This window comes from Triticum dicoccoides, chromosome 2B, assembly GCF_002162155.2.
Source record: "Triticum dicoccoides isolate Atlit2015 ecotype Zavitan chromosome 2B, WEW_v2.0, whole genome shotgun sequence".
Lineage (NCBI taxonomy): Eukaryota > Viridiplantae > Streptophyta > Magnoliopsida > Poales > Poaceae > Triticum > Triticum dicoccoides.
Genome location: NC_041383.1, coordinates 194833999 through 194856569, shown reverse-complemented (window position 1 = coordinate 194856569; position 22571 = coordinate 194833999).

Here is a 22571-nt window from a genome sequence, read left to right as displayed (position 1 = left end):
CTCGTGGCCTTGCATTAGAAACAAGATAAGCATCATGACTGGCTTAAGCGTCAGAGGCAGAGTCTCTTGGTGGATGTTAATTGCATTCGCAATCTAGCCACCAAGAATGCATTTGTCACTCATGAAACCTGTTGGCGGTTGTCGGGGATATACCCCGCGGTGTAAACCGGCCGGAAGTTAACCCGGCCGGACTTGGCGGTTTATTTGAGGTCCCGCTGGTACTTGGCGATATTCATCTGGTGACCCGCCCAGACCTGGCGATTTACCAGCAACCCGCCAGGACGTTATAACTCACCGGTGGCCCGTTTGGCGGTTCATGAAGGCCGGTTCAACTATTGTGGGCCGGTTTAAGAGGAAAGGCATACGGAATATTTGTCTTACAAGGAGTTTATCCGGTTTGTATTAGAGATAGACTAGTCCTAATCCTAATAGGACTCCACATGTAACCCGCCCCTTCAACATATATAAGGAGGGGCAGGGCTCCCCAACGAGGGAGAAGCGACAAGCAAGAAACAATCTCTAGGGCTAGACACAACTAGAGGAGAGCCGGTTTACGGCGACTCCCTCGTGATGATAATGAGACCTAGCCTCAAACAGCATGTAGGGTTTTTACCGGATGATGTTTCCCGGGGCCCGAAGCTGTCTAAATCCCTGTCTTGTGTTGCGTCTCTCGATTCCGCTCAACCCCTCTCAAGCTACCACATAGATGCGTTGGCCTCGCGACTAAGTCCTTACACTAAGGATATCTACCGTGACAAATCCACGACAGTTGGCGCCCACCATGGGGCAGGCGCACGATGGTGTTAAGTTCTTGGAGGGATTTTTTCTCAGGGATCAAGAAGTTCATAATTTTCTGGTAAAGAAGAGCCGGACAAGATCTACATCAACTCCAAGTTCATTGATCAAGATTAAAAAAGTTTGAATCGGCCTTCACGGTCAAGAAGTTTGGAGATCAAAAGAAACTAAGGTTCTGTGAGCGTCATCACACGCGGCCGGTCGATTTACCTATCTGAGCGGGGTTGATTTCCATCAAACAGTCAGTACAATCCGGCGAGACCGGGACCGACTCAGAGTATGCCTCTATTCAAATTGTCGTTTCCTACTGCGAGAGCTGGTGTGCATGATGCAAATCAAATCCCGATGCTGCTACTTCGTTGCTGTGACTATGCGCTACGTCCAAAACATCAAATCAGGGTCAGTACTAGTGGTCGGTTTAGTAGTCACGTGAAGGCATTGGAAAAACTTGATACATCAATCAATTGGAGACACCACGGCTTCGCCTCCACTGAGTCGCCGTAAACCGGATGCTACTTCGCCAGATCTGCTAACCTGCCGACCGCGCCGTCGCTAAGCCGCCAGTTGTGTGACCAGCCTCGGCTGCGCTTCAGTTTTTGTCAAAGTCACCGGCTTCTGCAGCGGGTCGCCGGTCCGGGGCCTCCTCAAACCGCCGTCCGACCTTGCCACCATCTTGGTTCGTTCCGCTGCTGAGGGCTTGTGTATGCGTCAGGACGCCGTTTTCAATCACAGCCTGTGACCACAACCCGGAGGAAGAGGTCAACACGGATAGATTCATCTCCGCCTTCGTTTCAGCGTTCGAGCGGTTTCGACTGAACCGCCACGGCCTCCCCTTGCCGTCGAGTTACCTTGGCTGCGCCTTTACTCGGCTATGGCTAGGCCACCCAGGCTCGGTAAATCGGCAGCCTCGCCGGTTCAGAGCCATGCGCCAAACTGCCATGGACCATGCTTGATTGTTGAACCGGCCGCTTACATTATAGCTGTCGACATGAGTGGATGAGGCCATGGAGTCGGTCTCGCCTCTGTCTTTGTCTCTGAACCGACATCAACAGGCGCGCCTCAACTGCTGTGCGGCCACGTCCCCTGCTGTACTGGCGTTTCTCCAAACCTGCCGTTGATCCAACCCGAGGCTGGATCGCCGCTTCCTCCAAACTGCCCAAACCGCCGCGACCTCCTGCCGCTGTGACTCGCCATGGCCAGGACTCGTCCATTGACCGCGCCCGCGCCCTCTCTTCAAGCCGGCCTCCGCCATCGTTCCGACCCCAAGCCGGCGACCGGTGAACCGCCATCCGCGGAGCGGCCCCGCCAAATCGCCGCCGGGTCACCGCCGAGCGCCTCGCCGAATCGCCACCGGGTCACCACGGAGCGGCCCCGACAAATCGCCGCCGGGTCACCCTCGCAGTGCCCTACGCCGCCGTGTTGGCGGGTTTTGAGTCGTCACTCGCCGACCGTGCCTTCCGCCGGCCACGCCAGTCTTCCACCTGCTGCTGCACCGGTTGGAGCCGCCCCAACCTCCCTTTGAGTCGCCGCCTCTCCCCTGCTGCGAGAGCCGCCCCCTTGCCATGAGTCGCCGGTGCCGTCTCGTTTTTACCCTTGAACCGGATGTTGCAGCGGTCACAGTCGCCTTCCCGTCTGAATCGCCACCGCACTCAACTCCTGCTCTGCACGCCCGCGCTGAACCCGGCCGCATCCACGCCTTCTCCGACCCGCCATCTGCGCGCCCGGACTGAGTCGCCGCTCCGGCCGGCTCCGGCGCGCCCTGCTGGCTCACCGTTTCTCCATTTGAGCTTGCCTGCGCCCGGCGTGGCCCGGCGTCCTGGCCTCCAGTGTTTCCTTTTGCACACGGTTTGACCGGTTTCCATGAGTCGCCTCGCCTCCGCTCGCCGACCTGCCATGAGCTCCAGTTACATCGTCAAGTTGTACAACTACGACAGAGAACTGTTAGTGGGCTACTAATGCATGTACATCAGGCCAACTACTGCTTCGTATCCAAGTGCTACTTCTCACGAAGAGATCAAGAGCCACTATCAAGATAGAAAAAGAGGGAAGAAGTGCTGGTGACTCAAATATCTAAGTTAATTCCTACCCTGCGTACGGATCATCTGTCGTCCAGATGAATCAGGTGATATCCGTCCGGTTTATTTCAGCACATATTAATTTTTGTATGAACAATTACTTTGCCTTGTGATATTTTTGATGCAGGACAATTGTTCATTACTAATGAGGTATTATATTAAGGGTACGGAGCACGCGATAGCAGCGTTCTGCACCGGCGTTTCGTCTATGTCATACCGCCCGGTGAATGAACATGCACAAGTCGCCACCCTTGTGGCCCGGTTTATGTCAGCTCATTGGGACCATGCTCGAGATCGACTCGCCGTCCACGCGGCTTACTGCACCTACGATTGACTCACCCGTCCTTGCCGGCTTACAACGCCGCTCCCGGCTCATCTGTCTGCTCCCACGGCCGACTCACTCGTGAGTGATTTCAACTTAACCTAGTGATCATCAACTTCATGGCAGATTATTTCTGGCCTGGCACATCAGGTGATATCCATTTTAAATATGTTTTATTGGCACATATTATTTTTGTCAAAAAGCAGTTTATCTTTGCCTTGGTCTGCAATATTGTTGATGCAGGACAATTGTTCACTACATCAAAATGACGCGATTAACTCGCCCGTCCGTGCCGGTTTACGACACCGGTGCCGATCTTCCCTGTCCGCACCGGTTTACAATGCCACGACCGACTCATCTATCCGAGCTGCCTCTGATGTTGCGGTCGTTTTTGTCGTCCGTCTCTCGGGGCCTGGTCTACATCAACATACCGAGCCGCACCTGTCTGCATGAGCTGTTTATTGAGTATGAGCAAGTCACAGCTTGGGTAGCCCGGTTTTCTTTCAACAAAAAGGAGGCAAATTATCATATACTATCAACCGCCGTTTGCACTGGATGGCTCAATGAGCAGGCGCACAAGTCGCCGCCACTACAGTTTGGTTAACTTCAAATCGCCAGTTGGAAGGAACCATTGGCCGAGTTGCTGACATGGCTCATACGGGATCATTTATAACCCGCCGCAGTCACCTCAACCTTCTGTGGATTTACATCGTGCTATCAACACCAATGATATACAAGTTATGTCGGTTTATATCATGGTCACATATGAAGAGTTTCAAGCCAACTCCTCGAGTCACCTTGAGACTCGGGGGCTACGATGACATAACTCAGCAAATCTTGCTACTTTCAGCAAATTTAAGAACCCCAGGACGATGGAGGGAAAGATAACCCGGTCCAGGAGGCTACTGTTATTTGAAGGCCGTCAGAAGATTTCCGGCTTAGAAAGTATATGACAGTTACAAAATCCCGGCTCAATGAAGAAGATCTGGGTCATCAGAAAGGATTCCGGTTTAAAATCCGGCTCAAGGGAAGTCAGTCTCATTGAAGCTCTCATATATCTGGTTTACAATCCGGTTCAAGGGAAATCTGTTCTCCCACAAAGCTCTGAAGCGCCCAAATTCGGTTTAACAATGTCCGGTTCAAAAAGGAATTAACTTCTCGCAAGTTCGAGTTTAAAGACCGTCAGAAAATTTCCGGCTGAAAATGAAGATTCCGGTTTAAAATCCGGGTCAAGGGAAAGATGTCTCCCATAAAGCTTTGAAGCTCTCAATATCCGGTTCAAAATCCCGGTTCAAGAAGGATTTATCTCTTGCAAAAAGTTAAAGGGTGCCAAAGAGGACCTGCTGCCATGATGCGCGGTCCAAACATGGGTATCATGCCTTATTGGCTTATCATATTATTGATCACATGGGGGCTTCTGCTTCATAAAGTGGGGTCTCTATTCTTTTTTACATCATGCGTGGTTACACGGAGGTTCTGTCTTAAAGCGGCCTCCGGTTTACCCCTTGAAATTTGCTTTTCAAAAAAGTTTTGTGATATCACTTGGGGCCTTGGTCGTGTCCGAACCAATGCGACACCTTTTGATAGGCGAAAGCCACCAGATCACTTGGGGACATGGTCAAGTCTGAACCAGTCATGCCTCTTGATCGGCCTAAGGCCACAGAATCACTTGGGGGCTTGGTCGAACCCGAACCATTGCCACGCCTTTTGATCGGCATAAATGCCACGGTTTCATTTGGGGACCTGGCTGACTTGAACCATTGTCACTCCTATTGGGGGCTTGGTCCTATCCGACCGTGGTAACACCATCTGATCAGCTCAGTAAAGCATGTTTTTGCAAACGGTTTTTATCATTGCCTTTGCTTGAACTTTTCTTTAATAAATATTTCTTCTTTGTTGCGTTCTCAAACCAACAAAATTCGCAGACCGGTTCGACTGTCAATTGACGGAACACGGTCAATTCTTAATCCGGAGACTATTTGCCCGGTTTGATTTTTTTGATTTTATGTCACCATCTTATTATGGAGTAAACCGGTGTTCATTAACCCGGCTTGACTTTCAATTACAAGTTGTCAATACAGGATCAAGTTATAATCCGGAGACTATCAGCCCGGTCTGGTTTGACTACGAGTCGCCAGTATTATATATGGTTAAACCGGTGTTTATCACAACCCGGTACGGTTTATCATCAACCGGCACAGTATGAAAGGAGTTATCATTACTCAAGATTGGGGTTATCACCCTTACTATAAAAAGTTGGTAAACCAATGATGTGATTCAATGTCACAGGTATGATATATTCCATTGATTATTCTTAAGTGCAGCCTTGGTTATAAACTTGGATTATATGTTGGGCATTATGACCCGTCCGGCGGTAAACCGCCAGGACACTTTAAACTTGTTGTATGCAGAGACAGGTTGAATAAAGCATGATGATAAATTATCCGGTGTTTATTAAACCGGCCTGGCTTTAAGACGATAAGTCGCCAGTATATGATGAGAAATTATCCGGTGTTTGTTAACCCAGCCTGGCTTTGGACTATAAGTCGCCAGTACATATTTGGATTGCGCCATTGGAATCATGCACTTATAAATCATTGGGTTATATTATTCAAATAGCCAAACTTGGCTGAATTTTCATTATGGTATTGAATGAATAAGGTTTTTCATACCAGATTATGTTATCTTTAATAGCCAACACGGCTGGATTTTTATTATGGTTATCAATAACCAATATGATAATTGAGGTTTTCAAAGTCGCTTTTAGCGCAATGGTTATCATATTATTAATGGATATGATTTATTCTACAATTGAAGGAATAGTCCCGACTTGCTGCAGGCTTACAACCCGGCACTTGGGGGCTACATTATTTAAATTGAGATTATATCAAGTATGCAAGTCTCATGTCGCTGCAAGCATGCACCATGACACTTGGGGGCTAATGCAAAGTATTTTTTTTGCTCATATTATTGAAGACCCGACTCATCACATTATAAGGAGTCGGCCCTTGGGGGCTACCAATTTCTCCTGTCAACAGTTGAAGGTACAAAAGCTTTTTATTCATTATATTGAAGGGTCCACTGCTCAGTTGGTAAAGCACAAGGCTCTTAACCTTGTGGACGTGGATTCAAGTTCCATGATGGGGGCTACACATCATTGCTCAACTCTACATGATTATACTTACAAAGTCCCTGCTCATTATTGCATAATGACCCGGCCCTTGGGGGCTACACTGGTTAAAGTTTTTATGAGTATAAGACAATTACAAAGTCCCAGGTTGCTGCAAGCATGACAACCCGGCACTTGGGGGCTACATAATATGGAGTATTCAATTTTTACTAAGTGACTGGGATGAACAACATGGATTTCTTCTTAAGTGGCAGTATTTATATTGAAGCAAGTCTTAAGCCATCACTTTGTTCTGCTCAAGACTTGGGGGCTACATGTATTATATTATTATCGAAGAACTATTTTCAAATTCTCTGTTTTGAGCAAACTGGATTGACCCAGCGTCACCAATCATTATGACCCTGTATCTGCAACCCGGCGTCATCAATAATCATGAACCGGCATTGGCAACAATCATGAACTGGTGTTGGCAACAATCATGACCCGGAATTATCAGTTTTTATAACCCGACAATGGTGGTAATCATAAACCAGCAAGTTTTACATCTTCAAGCCGGCTGGATATCAGTTGAATATTTCAGAGACTAATATTTTTGTCAAATCAGAGCATTGAAGGCCAATTCAAATGGATTCTTTATTTACAATATTTTTTCTGCGAGCAAATTGATTATGAAGCTGGTCTATTTACTTGGATTTTCTATAAGGAGGAAATGACAAGGATTTAAGGATGATCAGGTGTCGGTCTACAAGAATTCTTAACCCGGAGCACAACCCGCCAAACTTGTTCTTGTGTTTATGTTGCAGATCAGTTTAACATGGACAAATCCAAATTAAACTGGGGGCTAATGTCGGGGATATACCCCACGGTGTAAACCGGCCGGAAGTTAACCCTGCCGGACTTGGCGGTTTATTTGAGGTCCCGCTGGTACTTGGCGATATTCATCTGGTGACTCGCTCAGACCTGGCGATTTACCAGCAACCCGCCAGGACGTTATAACTCACCGGTGGCCCGTCTGGCGGTTCATGAAGGCCGGTTCAACTATTGTGGGCCGGTTTAAGAGGAAAGGCATAAGGAATATATGTCTTACAAGGAGTTTATCCGGTTTGTATTAGAGATAGACTAGTCCTAATCCTAATAGGACTCCACATGTAACCCACCCCTTCAACATATATAAGGAGGGGCAGGGCTCCCCAACGATGGAGAAGCGACAAGCAAGAAACAATCTCCAGGGCTAGACACAACTAGAGGAGAGCCAGTTTACGGCGACTCCCTCATGATGATAATGAGACCTAGCCTCAAACAGCATGTAGCGTTTTTACCGGATGATGTTTCCCGGGGCCCGAAGCTGTCTAAATCTTTGTCTTGTGTTGCGTCTCTCAATTCCGCTCAACCCCTCTCAAGCTACCACATAGATGTGTTGGCCTCGCGACTAAGTCCTGACACTAAGGATATCTGCCGTGACAAATCCACGACAGCGGTCGTGGAAGAGTCTGACATTACTCAGTTCTGAAGATGATCTTCAACAAGATGGCTTCACGGAGAGATTCAAATTTGATTCCGCTCCTCACAGGAATGATGTCCTGCGTCGGACTCCTTCCCTCGAAGACTCTGAGTACTCCTCCTCAGAGGCAACTGTCAATGCCAGAGTCATCGATGACGAAGATTATGCTACTTCACCTACTACCACTTCGGCGCATATCGACACTGCACCAGGCCCCTCTGCACCACCAAACTCCAACAACGACCCTGCTCCTCCATCTGCTCCTTCTGGGAATGAGTAGATGCTCTATGTCTTCAAACCTTTTTGGTCATTACTAACAAAAGGGGGAGAAGCATATGAGTTGATAGTCTTCAAGTGGGTCCTTATGGGTGGCTGCATTAATTTTTGCCAAGTCTTACAACTCTCATCTTTTGCTACATTTGGTTCTCTATGTTGTAACACTTAAACTTGATGGCCGTCTGCTACTTTATCTGCTATTCTGTAATGCGATGATAAATCCCACATGAAGTCATTCTGCAGACGTCCATTTTTCATTATGCATATCATTACCTTCGTTATTTGCTTATATGCATAATGCATTGTCTTCACACTTTGATGATGGCCTCCACAAAGCCTAACCTGCCATGTGCATTTGCATTCAAACACGAACCATTTATATGCACATCTTCAGGGGGAGCCTCGTCTTATGTACGAAGACAATACTCACAACACTAAACTTTCACATACTTTTATCCCTGTTGAAAACTTCAACCAGTTTGTCATCAATGACCAAAAAGGGGGAGATTGTAAGTGCATCTAGTTCCACCCCTAGTTGGTTTTGGAGTATTGACGACAAACTTGGTTGAGGGACTAATGTGTTTGTGAGAATTGCAGGATAACACAGGTAGTAGTCCCATATTGATTTGGTTTACCTACCAGAGATGACCCCTAAAAATGTATGAAGACATTGAAGACAATGGTGGTCTGTGAAGACATTCACATTGAAGACTATGACAGAGAAGACATCGCGTGAAGACTATGGAGTGCGAAGACATAGTTGTTTCGTAGTTTCGTTTTCTTCTTTGTTGAGTCATAGGGTCCAAGTGAACAAAGTCAGAGTGACTGATGTGATGCTCAACCAAAACCTATGTCTTCGAGCGAAGACAATGAGAGCAAATCTTATCCAGAGCTGGATGAGTCAGCTTGGCTTGTAGCCCAAGCTAAGCCGCCGCGTGTGTTTGAAATCTGATCGTTGGACACGTGTCAGTTCCTTAGTTACCCAGGGTCATTTTGGACAAACCAGGTCGGGTTGCCTCCTGGCTATAAATTGCCCACCCCCTACACCATAAATTGCTGGCTGATTAGAGTTAGTGCACGACTTTTATCGTTTGAGAGCAACCCACCTCCGAACCCTTTGAGAGAGAATCCTTGCAAGGACAAAGCCCAAAACACCCAGAGCCAAAGAGTGTTAGGCATCACTGAAGTCTTTCTGTCTGCGTGATCTGAAGACTTATTACACTTGAGGACTGTGAATCCTCCAGCCGGTTAGGCGTCGCGTTCTGAGCATCCAAGAGTCATTGTGGATTGCTGGTGAACGAAATCTGTGAAGGTTTGGAAGTCTCCCTTGAAGACTTACCAGAGTGATTGGGCAAGGACTAAGTGTTCTTAGCTCAAGGGGAATAAGGTGAAGACGTGGTCTTCTAAGTTGAATCTCAGCCTCCCTAACCAGACATACAATTGTCACAGCAACTGGAACTGGTCCAACAAACCCCTTGTCCTCTCCGAGCAACTGGTTCTATCCTACCTCTCTCACCTTACTTATAGTTTGTCTTCGTGAAGTCTTTGCTTACTTGCCTGGTTTGTTTGACTTTACTGTGTGAAGACTGTTGTCTGTTTGGCTTCATACTATCTTCCATCCTGATCCAATCTACCTAGCTGCTTATAGTCTTCGTGCTTTCACTTCATTGCTTACTTGACTATAGCTTGTCTAGTGTAGTCTACCTTCCGCTGCATATTAATAGGGTCATTTCTATCATTTGTCTTCGAAACACCCATGTTTTGAAGACTTACACAAAAATTGTCTATTCACCCCCTCTAGTCGAATACTAGCACTTTCAAAGTTCCCCCATTGAAATCGCTCCGCCGAAGGGAAAAAGTGCTCCTGCCCAAGTCCCGCCTCGAGGCGGCGGCGCTTCGTCCCGAAAGTCCTCCTCTGATTTTGTCTAGGTCAAAATGACTTATATACCAGAAGATGGGCATCAGAGGTGGCCGAGGAGGGAAGCACCCACCAGGGGGCGCCTGGGCCTCCTGACACGCCCAGGTGGGTTGTGCCCACCTGGTGTCCCACCTCTGTACTTATTTGCTCCAATAATCCTTAAATATTCCATAAAAAATCCTCAGGAAGTTTCAGCTCATTTGGAGTTGTGCAGAATAGGTAGCTTGACGTAGCTTTTTCAGGTCCAGATTTTCAGCTGCCAAAATTCTCCCCCTTGGTGCATACCTTGCATGTTATGAGAGAAAAGACATTAGAAGTACTCCAAAAATCATTATTATCCAATAAAATAACATAAATAACAGTAGGAAAACATGATGCAAAATGGACGTATCATCGTGCAGCGGGCGAAGATCTCTCGGCCGATGCGCCGCTTCAATACCAGCAGTGGGACATCGTCCGCTCTGGGCCGACGTCAATGTGGAGCGGCCGCTCTACCAGCGGCATAAATGATGGCAGCTGGCGTCGGACGGGAAAGCACGTGGGCGAGGAGGAGAGTTTTGAGTGGGTCAGGTTAGTTAGACGCGGACATGGCAACGGTCTGGACGCCCGCAGCCCCCCAACTTTGTCTCTAGTATGTGGGGAAAAGTGCGTCCGGACCACCGAGCGGACCAATACATGACTGCGTTGGATGGAAAAACACGTCCGGACCGCGCAGTCCCGATGTATGCGGGCGGTTTGAGGGTCAGCATTGGAGATGCCATTAAAAACTTGAGAAGAGAGCACATACATGTGTGCTCCTCGTCCGCTCCTGTGATTGCGATTTGCCAAGCCGCCATATGCAATGCATCCCTTCTTGCTTGTGCATGCACCGAGGAGCGAGACAGTACGACTGCCGGATCTTCCTCCATCATGGCTGAGCATGATGACTTCTTCCTCGGTGACATTACAAACGACACATCTACATCTTCTTCCATTGCACCGTATGTCAACTTTTTTCTTTTGGGGATTTCATCAGGTCTACTACTTTCATCGACGTGAACATGATGTTCGTATGTTACATGCCCATGGCTGCTTACACCACTTTGTTACTTGATACGATTTCACACCCTAGTGGGTCCCACGGTCAACGTGGCAATGGTCCTAGTGACACCTCGGCGGGTCAATGCTGGTCATGCGAGCTTAGTACCTGAGATGAACAAACCTAACATACTCCTTCCGTCCCAAAATAAATGCCTCAAGCTTAGTACAAAGTTGAGACACTTATTTTTGGACGGAGGGAGTAGTTTTGAAACCCAAAGTGCATTATTGAAGTTATATGATTAGATTGAGACAAGTTCAATAGTTTTAGGAGTTATGATGCATTTTACTTTATATGGAACTAGCACATATGACCGTGTCATTGCGAGGGGAGAAAAAATGATATGCATTTAAAGTTAGTGAGAGTTATATCTGCAAGCAAAACCCTTTGTGCGCGTGAAAAAAGGAACATTTACCTACTTGGTTTCGCTAGCGTGAAGTAATCAATCCATTATTTTTCCATTCATTGATTGAGGTCATTTAAGAGTTTTGTTACATCATTGTACGCGAGAGAAGGCCCATGAATAATTCAATCTACTTTTCCTTTCAATGGAGGAGAATTTAAGGTATAAAGTTTTTGAATATTGTAGGAAACATTAATCATTTTTGAAATTTTGAACAGGTTTTTGAAAACTATGTACACTTTCAGAAAAACGCGAACAACGTTTGAAACAGGAAGATCTTTTAAAATTCACAAACATTTTTTGAAAACACCAACTATTTTATAAAAACATGGACATTATTTGAGTTTGTAAACATTTTTTAAAGGGAACATGTATTGAAAATTCTTAGAATTTTTGAAAATGTTTATCTTTTATACGCGAACATTATTTTGAATTTTAAAATTACACTAAAGCAAGAATATTTTTCAAATTTTGGTAATTTTTAAAATTCCATTTTATTTTTAGAAATCTCGAACAATTTTTAAGTACAATAGAAAATATTTAAAAACGGGAAACTTCTTTCAAGTTCAGAATATTTGTCAAAATAGCAAAAACAAATTGTAATTCTGAATATTTTCAAAGTAAAACAAAGAAAATTGGGCCAGACCATTAATTGTTGTCTTGTACAAAGCTCTGACTATTTGACAACTGGTTTGCAAGAAAAATAAGTGGGTCGGCTTCGCTGGGCCACAGCGTGCAGCCCACGTACAAAAATCTAGAAAACAAATCCTAGCAAATGATTGCATAAGAATTTAGTACCACCTCGGATAGAAAAAATAATCGGTGGTGAACGGATGAAAATATTGGTGAAACACACCTTGCTTTATTAGTAGGTATATATATAGGTATATAGATTACAAGGGTTTGGGATGCTGATAAATTACAAGGGTTTGCGATTGCAGGATCGACGGCTGCAGAGACAAAATTACAAGGAAGAGATCAATCTTGCCTCAGCTTCACCTACGATCCTGATAAATGATAAAAAATAGTTAGAGAGAATGGAGATCAATTCAGATACGGCCTACGGCCGGCTGCGCCAGGGTTTAATACTATGAGGGAGAAGACCGAAATCACTAATTGAGGAGCGCTCCCTGCAACGATTTGTCGGGGAGCGCTCCCCGCGCGCCAAGTGTCACGCGCGGAGCGCTCCTAAGACTTTTCCGATGCGCTCCACGCGTGACACTTGGCACGCGCACGGCTTCTCCCGTGATTTCCGGTTTCCGGTTTCCCTTTGTGGGTTTTCCTTTTTTCATTTTAGTCCTTATACTTCTAATGTTTTGTAATACCCTTTTATCTGTTTTGAGATCTGTTTCTCTCTATTGTGGGTGAACCCTCGTCGCGCATTGTTCTTTCTTTGCCATCGTCTCCACCCGTCGCCGCTGCTACTCTTGTCGCGTGGTTACGGCGGCAGTTGTTTCGGCCGCCGCGCTTGTTGCCCGCTCTTATGGTAGTCCTTCTTTAGTGTCGAGCGCGCTTCCCCGTTCGCGATATCGTCGTTCCCTACTGGTTGCCTTTGTGGGTTCCCTGTTTCCCTTTCTCGTTTCTCTTTTTGTTCCCATTATATTTCCGTAATATGGAGATTTATGGGGTAGTTACGGGTGGGGACTACCAACACTATCAGATGTCAAGTTTCAACTGGGTTTTGTGGGATTAGTTGTTGATAACCATTGTGTTCCTTGCAGTTATGGCTTGTCCTTTTTGCCGTATGCCTGGTGGCCCGTGTTCTTCTGTTGATTCTTCTGTAGATGGGTTCAGTTTGGTCCTGGATCGGCATTGTTGGAGGCGTGTTGTAAGAAAATCATTTTATAGTTGTTCAATTTTTGGCACACACGCTTATTTCTTTTGGTGCTGCCCATGCTGTTTAGATTTTGATTATGATCCTTGTTTTGATTTGTTGTGCAGTATGTTCCGTGTAGTGTTAGAGCTCATCTTGCTCGTTACATCGAGGAGTGTAGGGCTTTAGCCATAAGGAGGGGTGACGAAGATACTGATCTGGCTCTTCAGTGCAATGAGGGTTATTTGTATGGTGTTCTGTTTAGTCATGGTTGTGTGAGGAGCAAATTCCATGGTCCTTCCTGGGAACGATTGGTCAGTGATTATGGTGTTCGTCCTCGTGATATAATGACCATTAGGCTTGAACATTATGGAACTTGGATTGGTATTGATTTTTATCGTGTTGGTCGTGGAGATGCATTGTCTCCTTTACCGTCTGTTGGTAAGGTTAATTTTTAAGGAAGTTTTTATCTTGTTTTATTGTACATTTTGATTTTTCTGTTCCCGCCTGTGTAATTATATTTTGTAGCTTTACATGGTTTGAGCGACTCCGAGAAGGAACTTGTAGGGAGTTGTTATTACACCCGTGGTGTTTTTCTTAATTATCAGCAGATGTATTTCATGAGGTGTCAACTATTTGATGATGACTACATACCCTTTGTCCTTTTGTTCACAGGATTGATTCCATGAATGTTAATGGTCATCATATGGTCAGATTTTTCCCCATTGTTTTTTTCTTTGTTTTAGTTTATTTATTTATTTTTATTATGTCTTCTATTTATAGTTTTGAATTTTTATTCTATTTCTGATAGCTTGATGTTTTTTGTCAGGTTATTCCTGGTATTGTTGTGAGGAGTTTGAAGGAGTTTGTGAGTTTTCCTAGAACTGGCGTTTTAACTCTTGAAGTTACTCTGGAATCTGGTGATGATGATATATATGTGAGCACTCCTTGCTCCTACTTCATTGGTTTGGGTAACAGAATGGTGTTCAAACAGGAAGGTTTCAGTGATTTTCTTCAGGCATCGTCTATTGAAGTAAACAGCTTGGTGCTGATAACTTTCAAACAGCTTGTTGGGAGGCTTGTTGTTATCTTCAATCTTCTGCCGCAGTGATGTTAGTTATAGCCTTTGAACATAATGGATTTTGATGTATAAGAGGCTTGGCTGTGCATCTCTTTTAATGATGTCTTTTTGGATGGATGTTATTTAATTGTGGTCACAGTTATAAATACAGTAGAGGCACGTGTTCTGTTTACTCTGAGGCATGGTTGTGAATCTCTTTTATGTGAGAGGCACCTGGATTCAGTAAACTGAGGCACAGAATTGAAGTCAGAACAGGCACAGTTGTGTGGAGGCACGTAGAGTTACCATGGGTTTCATGTGAGGCACGTGGTTTTAGCAAACAGAGGCATGGAATTGCAGTCAGAACAGGCACGGTTGTTTGGAACCCAGGTATACTGAGAGGAACGCGTGTGCAATACCAAAGTTACAAGGGCAATGACGCGTGCCGAACACGCAGAGATACTGTGCGTTTCATGCGAGAGGCACGTGTGTGTGTAGCACGTAGAGTTACAGTGGGTTTGATGTGAGGCATGTGGATTGAGGAAATGGAGGCACGTAACTGAAGTCAGTACAGGCACGGTTGTGCGGAGGCACGGGCGATCACTTGCACGGAGCACGTAGAGATACTGTGGGTTTCATGTGAGGCACGTCGATAGAGCAAACGGAGGCACCGTAGTGCAGTCAGTACAAGCACGGTTGTGTGGATGCACGATTTTGATCCCTCTTGCTACTGTCAAGTGTCTAGAGGCACGGATGTATGGCAGTAGAGGCATCAGTTCGAATATTTGGTTAGAGAGGCTCGGTTGTGGATGCATAGGTGTGAAGTCTCTAAGGTCATGGGTGCGTGGCACCAGAGTCATGGGTTGAGTTGACACTTAGAGAACCACAGTTGTACATGCGTCAGTTGGACATGGTAGTGTAGTTTTGTGGCATCGTGGAGGACTGGTGTATGGAGAGGAACCTGTGAATGGACGGTGTGGTCAAAGTAACAAAGTTCTTGTCCCTTGCGTCTGTGTACCGAATGTTCTTCTGCAATATTTATGAATTGTTTATGCCAATGTTGAATAAGCATTCTACTGAAAGTTTGCAACGATACCATCACATATTCTTGTAAATGCATGATGCATCTTGTAAAGGTTGGGTATGAAAATTATAATACTATGTCGTGCGACATATCTCTTGTTCTATTGTCATAGATACAATATATGCTTGCTCAATACTGGGACATAACTTACTAATTACATTTAGACACGCACACCACTGTGTTCAAAGTTCAGACGTAAAATAGTAATACAATACAGGCATCATCTTTGAGCAAGAACAAACATATTTACAACATGGGTTTATTCAACCTAAATTATCATAATAGTTGTGCCACGCACATGATCACTTGATCACGGCAGATCAATCAATCACGACACGATCCATTTTCTCACAATTTACCAACCACTGCTTCCCTTTTGGCGCTTCCAGCCGCTGGAAGATCCCTCGTCTTTGTTCTTACCCGGGCGGAGTCTTTATTTCACTGGTTGTTGGTGGAGGTGACGTAGCCTGTTCTTGATGATTAGGATTCTACGGTACAACTCGTAGCTAACATACCCGTCCTTTGCCGCGTACTCAAGGTGTATCGGGGAAAGCGGCTTCCACTCCCAGAACTGGTGCTTCTCCTTTGGGAATGATTTCTTCATGTTCTTGTATGAGGGGTCGATGATGGCCGCTGCAAGGTCAGCCGTGGAGTCCCTTTCTCCACCACCCTTGATGCAGCATAGCCTCTGGATGTCGACGTGGTGCTCGTCTGGAATTCTGATGCATGCACGAGCAAGCATGGTCTTGTCATTCCTGGTGTCAACGCTGATGAAAGTTACCGCTTTCCATTGCAGGAAGTCAACTAACGCCTGGGAGCGCTCGGACCTGCAGTAGTGGTATACAAGGACATGCTCACGCATGGAAAGTTGGACGACGGCGATCCCTTGTCATACGTAACTGCTCTTACGTGTGTACTCGAGGTCGAGGCCGACGAACTTGTTCTTCTCCTCCTTTAGCCATTCCTCGTACTTTTTGATGATCCGCTCCACGGTCCTTGGGTCGTTGGTGTACACCACCTCCAGCACGGTTGTACCGTGGGTAGTGATGTGCTTGGTGAATGTTGTTAGTTTCCCGTCGTCCATGGCTGGAGGTGTGCGGTGGTGAACTGTGGCCGGCGAGAAACTTTGGAGGAAGAGGATGCAAATGGAGTCGGAAAAGTGAAAGGGATCTTTTGTTGTGCAAAAAAGGAAACCGCCAAAGAGCAATTTGTAGTCACCCGGCGGTTGCAGGCGTAGATTTTCGGAAACAATCGTTTGTTTTATCTGTTTTTTAAAAGATTTTCACTTATCTCGTTCTTTGAATTTTTTTATTCGTTGTGTGCTGCGTGCGTGATCCATATATGCGTATTCCATCTTTGGCTGTGAAAGTAGTCGTGTGAACGGTAGAACACTCAGCAGATGCATGGTCGTGCCTTTGTTGTGAAAACGTTTTTTTCAATTAACAATCTTCCTTGGTCAGCGAGGCACTGTTATTATGTTATTCGGTGCACAACTGTGTGTTCATGAAAAGTTGGTGAAGTAAACATAGTTTGCACTTGAAAATGGATTCCTGTTTGGTTTTAAATTGAGATATGTTTCAGTAGATCATTTGAATAAGTTTGATAACATGGCATTGCTGTAGGTTTTGGATCAAAAATTGAATGTTGTTTCGTTTGACCTTTGAAACTTTTCAAAGGATTAGAACTACATTTTTTCGAATGAGTCATTCTGATAGTTCAAACAGCATTTGTTGCAAAGCATCATTCTGATGTTTGAAACTATGAGTAGAGCGTCCATAAGAGCTACATAAGTTTCAAAAGATCATTCGGATAGTTCAAGCAAGCACATGGTCCATAATAGTTACATTACTGTAGCATCCTAACTAGCAAATTTATTTTAAATAAACTAGTGTTTTGCTCCTGGGAGGCATCATCTTGAAATGAGCGCTGAACATCCTAGGAGATACACTGTGCTTCCATTTTAGGTGCGGGTTCTGACGGAATATACAGAATGTGTTGAATGATGATGGACACAGAACGGTCATGGCGCTCTTTGAAAGTGATTAGAACAACGTTCTTTTCAAGAAAGGATGTAGCTGATATGAAGTCTTTGAAAGAAGACTTTTCTATTACCATCCTGCCGTCCTTTTTGGAGATGTAGTACGACGAAGGAGTGATGACATGGGTAGGTTCATCAGGAGCTTCAAGGGTCACCGTGCCATTGGTTGGCATGTCCACCCATCTCTTCAGTGTCGAGACAACGCTCCTCGGAATTTTCTAGAAGAAATCGAAATTAAATGGAAATTAAAACCGTTGAATTGCCACTTGGACAATAAATAAAAGAATGGCTGAATACAGTGAGTGCGCAAACATTAAGAAATTCTAAATTAAAAGTAATATAATTCTTGGCATGTTTAGGTTTGTGTGTAAATAGATGAAACAACATATTAAGAGAACAACAAAAGTTTTGTTGTTTTAGGTTTGAATAAATAGGTTCTTTATAATTTTACATATAAGCAATATTTTGTCAATATTGTTTATATTATATATGAGCAAAATACGTTTGGTATTTTAACAAGGACAGATGTAACCAACCATGACGCATTCTTTGGTGTTAGTGGGAGTTAAGACGTGTACAAATGGACGACAGCGGATGAAAGTATCTCCGAAAAGGCGTTGTAGAAAGAATCGTGTCTGGTTGTAGGTAAGCTCAATATCCTTAGAGTAGACACAACAGTGAACATGGTCGAAATTGTCAGAAGAAAGGTCGTCCAGAGCTAGAAAAAGAACAAGATTTGAAAGTTAGATAAAGTTTTATGTAATACGGGTTAATATTATTCAGTTTGATGCTTGCATATCAAAATACAGCCAAAGAAGATAAGTTTGTAATATTAAATACGTACCAACATGGGGTAATGGAAGCAGCCTTTTGTCATTGCGATATGTTTGTATTTCGAGATTGTGACCCTCGTGCGGTAGTTCAAATTCTATGTGGTCTCCAGCACGAAGCTGATAATATCCGCAAAGGTGTTCCAGTCACCACCGCAGAACTTTGTGTAGTTCGGCCTATGCTTAAACAAAGCATTGTAAGACCTTCCTTCATGTGTAAGAAGGGCTGGCTCTACCTGCTCTTTACGCAATTTTCTTGCTTCTTTCTTCCTCTCGTCGATGTACTCAGCGAGAAAAGCTCTGACGTTACAAGGTACATACTGGAAAAAATAGTCAAAATAACAACTTGTAAGTATAACTTTGAACCCACGTACTATTAATGTTAAAAGTTTTCTTAATTTGGATATGAATTTTTGATAAGAATTACAGATAACAACATAATGGTATTATAAATTAATTGATACAAATTTTTGGCATATGTTGACTAGTTTTAATTAGAACTGGAGATGCACTATAGTAATCAAGACATAGGCAGGCAAAACTAATGGACTATATTAATTTGGGCATAGGCAGGCAAACTAATGGAAAATGAAAACACAAGGCAGGTGCGAAGAAGTGACAGCAGGGGAACCTAGTGTAGGTGCAAGGGGGTATGAGTAACAGTGACGATTTCTAGTGTGTTGTAGGCAACTAATATGTTAGTGATGCTTACTAACCATGCGTCTCCAGCAATTTTCATCAAGAATAACCTCAATCTCCTGGAGAACTTCAGGGTGTGGTTCGCAAGGGCCGCCTGGTTGGCGGCAGGTAGGGCAAGTCATACCTAAATAATTCAGAACAATTATGTTAACAAGTATATGATAACAATTTAAAAACAAGCTTCAGCGTTGAAGGTAGACAACGACTAGCTTCAACTATGTTAGCCATATTAAAATATCCGTATGAAGGCAGACAACAACTACAAATTTACCAGAAATCTTCTCATCTACTCCTTCCAAAAAATCAGTGTGACAGAGTTTAGAACACTTGTTTGGATTTTCAAATGGTTTTTATATTACTTTAGAGAATGAAGTCGTTGTACTGGATCTGATGCTTCAACAACTATCAAATGAAAAACCAAAACGTAAAACGTAAATACGGATCGGAGCATGCTGCTTACGCATATGATTTTTACCTGGGAGAGAAGAAGAACGAGGGTTGACGAACGGAGATTGGGGTAGGGGAAGCTTAGGGCAAGCACACACGGCTAGCAAATCTACGAGAGAAGTACGGCTTAGAAGTTAATCGAGGGACCCAATAAAAACTCTACAATAACTTGTTTGAAAAGAGACTATGTGCGGGAAAGAAGCATGAATCCTAGAAGTAGGTGGTCGGATAAGGCGGATGGGTTGTGATGGGAAGCTTAGGGCAAGCACCCACGGCCAGCAATGTAGGAGAGAAGCATGGCTTGGAAGTTAATCGATTGATTGCTGGGAAGAAGCACGAACCTTACAAGTAGGTGATGGAGAAGAAGGACGAACCCTAGAAGCATGCGACAGAGAAGGCAAATGAGTTGTGATGTGGCTGAGGGAGTCGGAGCTTATTGAAATATAAAGGAGACGGGAGAGAGCAAGAGTAGTAACGAGTGCTTCTTTTTTTATTTTTTATTCTGCGAAATGGAATGAATGCTAGTTGTAGATGGTGTGCGTGCATTTCGAGGTGTTATGGGGACACGAGATGTTTGACTCATCCAGCTGCCTCCCATTATAGTTGTCCAGCTGTGCTGCCTCCCAGCAGAGTCTTCTACGTGCCTACCCTGCCTTACATATTTTTTGCGAGGCACGGTTATACATGCTGAAAAGCATACTCGTGCTTCTGTGTTTATTTTTTTTTAATCACATGTTTAATCAGGTATAGTTGGGTGTGTTTTTAGGAGAGGAACGGTGATGATGTTATTAGATGCGCGGTCGTTGTAGCAGGAAAGGCATAGTCGATACGTCAGGGGAGGCAAATAGAAGGGAGGCATGATGGTTCCTATTGAGAGGCACTTTTGCATCTGGAATGGAGCCACGGTTCGTGACTCTGTTATTGCAAAAAAAATCAATAGTTGTTGACCTAGGGAGCCACTGTTTTTACATACGTTGGGTTCAGGCGGGAATATGTATGATAGCGCACAGTTATCTGTATGTCAGAAGCATGGACGTGCTTTTGTTTTGGCAATGTTTTTGGTGGTATGTGCGGGCATATAGATGCAGGTCCGTTGATATCACTGAGGTTTGTCTTTAAGCAAAGTGGAGGCACGCGTGTGGCTTTTGTGCCGGCAGAATCGTGCTTCTAATTTGGTTCACTGCCCGTGTAGTATTTGTACGATAGGGTCATCTAGTTTGCCTCCTCTCATTGTTCTCTCGGTCAAAATATGTGCTAGTGACCGATGGGATGGCTATTTATTGTTAGTATTCATTGTGGCAGATACCGTGCTAGAGTTAACCTAGAGGATCCTTGATTATAGGGTGGCAGCCATGACTTTTGAAGTGCATGGTTTCATAAGCTGCAGAAGCACAACCGTCCATTCACACCGTCCCCAATGCAATTTAATGGGCGCATGGTAACCGAGTCGTCTCTCCCCAAGGTTAAGTAGTGGTCTATTCCGGGAGGTTATCGCGTCTTATTCTCTCCTGAGAAGTGCAGGTAGCTCCCATCATCCTCGCGTCGTACGAGAAGCACAGTCAGACTCCATTGTCGTGTCACCGTCTTTTCCATGGATGACTTCAGGAACAATACTGAGCGTCTCTTTATAGATGCTGATGGTAATACCAGGCTCGAGGTGTTGTACACTAACGAGCCCTACAAGGTGGAGGAGATTCTTTCTCTTTATGAGGAATGACTGCGTGAGGACAGGTACAAGTTTGTTGGTCTTGATCTGGAGCACAGATGAGAGGATTATTTTGATCGTAGTAGAAAAGTCGCCGTCATGCAACTGCCGATGCGCAAGCATGTTCTTGTCTATCACTTGTGCAAGGCCAGGACGGAGTGCGCTCCTCTAAAGGATTTCCTTCGGAACAAAGGTATCGTTTTTGTTAGTGTCGATGTCAGGAATGATAGGGATGTTCTCGCAAACAGTTTCCTCAAAATCCCAATAGAGTGTCACATCAATCTTCAAGAGGAGCTCATGATCAAAGGAAGCAATCTTAGGGATTCCATAGCAGATTTTGCAGGAGCCGTCATAAACAAATCTTACTTGAGTATGAAGTCGTCTTTTCCCAAGGGTCTGCATTACTACTGGGAATGGAAGCCGCTTTCCCTTGAACACCTGAAATATGCGGCCATTGTAAGTGAAAACTTCATTTTTTTATGATTTTCTGTCTTTATATTTTTGTTTTACTACAACAATAGTACTTTTTCATCTTTATGTAGATCTTCATTCTCATCCGTTTTTTGTTTTAGGATGGGTATGTGAGCTACGAGCTCTACCGCCGAGTTTTGTCGATGAAGGATATGATGCATCCCCGTTGTCTTCCCGACCACAGATGCCGTTGATGTTTCGGAGCAGAACTCCAACTGAGTAGAATGGTCATGGTCGACGTTTGTGTGGACGTTTCTGTGAGGAATGGACTCCGGGAAGACTTTCATTTCTTTTTTTGTATAATCAATGAGTACTTTTAGTTTAATCCTACGGAGTACCGTTTTGTTATTCAGTATCATGTTTGCCTCGTCTCATGTTATTTGTAAATATTTTTTTTATGTTTTTTCATGTTACAAGTTCATTGTTGACGTTTGCGCGAGTTCATGTACATTTAGGTATCCTGTTGAAGTAGCGCATATGTATTGGTTGGGAGAAGCGCGCGTTGTGTTTGGCTTATATTCAGTGCTGTTTGTTTGTGTTTGAATTGTTGTCTTTTACACGTTCGCACAAGAGAGGCACGTCTACTAACGTACGAGGTAACATTTCAGTACGTTGTCTTTGTGTTCTTTGGGACCGTGCCTTTAGAAGCCTGGCATCCATGTCTGCGGAGGCTTCACTCCCCTGGCTTCTTTTCCACTATTTCTGTAACACACGTGATGTCTGTTTGTGCTGGTGTCACACGGTAGTTTCTCTTGAGACTGCACAACCGTGCCTCTTCCATCACTCTTTTGTGCATCTAGCTGGTTTGTACCTGTGCCTCGAGAACTTCGAGAAGCCATAATTGCGTGACTGTATATGCTTCAGTTTCGTGTCTCCTGTACGTGCATTTGCTTGTCTCAGGCGTCATGTTGGCTGTTACTCTACGT